The 1,475-nt window shown below is 30.8% G+C and overlaps 1 non-coding gene across 1 annotated transcript; it reads right to left on the bottom strand.

Annotated features, from left to right (window-relative positions):
* Window positions 1–490: 490 nt before the first annotated feature.
* On the bottom strand, window positions 491–575 carry TRNAM-CAU (transfer RNA methionine (anticodon CAU)). Its single transcript is given in 2 exon segments — window positions 491–526; window positions 538–575. It is a non-coding gene; the product is annotated as a tRNA-Met (tRNA).
* Window positions 576–1,475: the final 900 nt, after the last annotated feature.

The raw sequence follows: 1,475 nt of genomic DNA, 5'->3' as shown, positions 1-1,475 counted from the left end.
AACTCGGGTTTTGTACTCTCGGGTTTTCGAGTTTTCCGGGGTTTTCCCCCCGGTAAAATCTTCATAGAACAAACCATATAAATTGTGCTCAAAATATTTCTTTAATCCTAGTAAGATACAACTATATAATATATATTTTCAAGAAAATAATACAAAATATGAGATGTGTCATGGCATTATCCTAAAATATTCAACAATAAAAACAATAAAATTATGTAATATAAATATTGCTAATTAAAAAGCCATAATAAAAATAAACATAATCTAAAAGTACTAAGTCATGCTAAAATAAGTAGACTAATAAGGGAGTATTAATTACATGACTAAACGCTAAAGAAAAAATAAAAATAGGTTATGCATTTTTATCTAAATTATTGTAAAACAAAAAATAGATATTCAATACATTTCCGTTCGTAGTATTGAATTGAATAATAGTAATTGTTTTTTCCAAGCTTAAATACACTGAAATATCGGTTTGATTAAAACAAAATGGGGTGAGAGAGGCTCGAACTCTCGACCTCAGGATTACTCAGAAGCTATGAGACCTACGCGCTAGCCAACTGCGCCACCACCCCTTTGGTTGGTCCTGTTTCCATTATAATAATTAACTCAAAATGTATGCTCAGCTTGGAGACTTATTATCGTACTCTTAAATCCGTTATGTTCTATTTAATTTGTTAAAGCAGTTGCTGATTTGCTTCAGCTTTTAGTATTAAATAACCAACTGCATCTGCTCAGTCTTTTCTAAAAAGAAAATATCTAATGAGAGATTTCTTGTAGTATTATTATGCATTTATTAATCCTGATTTATATAGATCCTGAAGGACATTTGAGTTTCAGGCAGCTTTATATTGGTGTAGGCATATATTGACATAATAGAGGAGGATCTTACAACATATGGTCTGTGAATGGTGTAGTCCATATGATTTTGAAAAAAAGTGAATTAAATGCAAGAGATGCTTGTCTATATATGAAACTGTGTTTTCGTTTCTCTTTCCACGTTTCCCCTCGTGCTCTCCTAAATCATTTTTTTACTTCAACAATGAGGATCCATGCAAATTCTCAGGTTTGCCTTGAATTTCTATTCAAATCATGCATTTATATATAATAGGGTTTTTAAGTTAGACGATAGAATGCTAAGTATATTGCAACAACATTGGTTCACCTTCTTGGAACATTATATTGATGACATAGCATGTAGCATGTGCGTATCAAGTTTAAGCTAGTAGTCGATAAAAAAGATATTGTTGCTTCTACTTCTTCTTCTTTTTTTGTTTTTTAAGTTCGTTACTTAAACGATCTCCAACTTAAGAAAATAATGTAGTAATACTTTTGATTTTTTTGTTACAATATCAATATTCCAACTTAGTCCAACTTTCCTAAGAAATTATGATTTCAGCCGCGAAAATCACTTTCCGTGCCGGATAGTTGAAACTTTTCCAACTATTCTTTCACAGACTTGTTGGTTATTTATT

The sequence above is a fragment of the Nicotiana tabacum genome, chromosome 6 (assembly GCF_000715075.1).
Source record: "Nicotiana tabacum cultivar K326 chromosome 6, ASM71507v2, whole genome shotgun sequence".
NCBI classification, from domain to species: domain Eukaryota; kingdom Viridiplantae; phylum Streptophyta; class Magnoliopsida; order Solanales; family Solanaceae; genus Nicotiana; species Nicotiana tabacum.
This window is presented reverse-complemented; position numbering and strand designations above follow the sequence as displayed.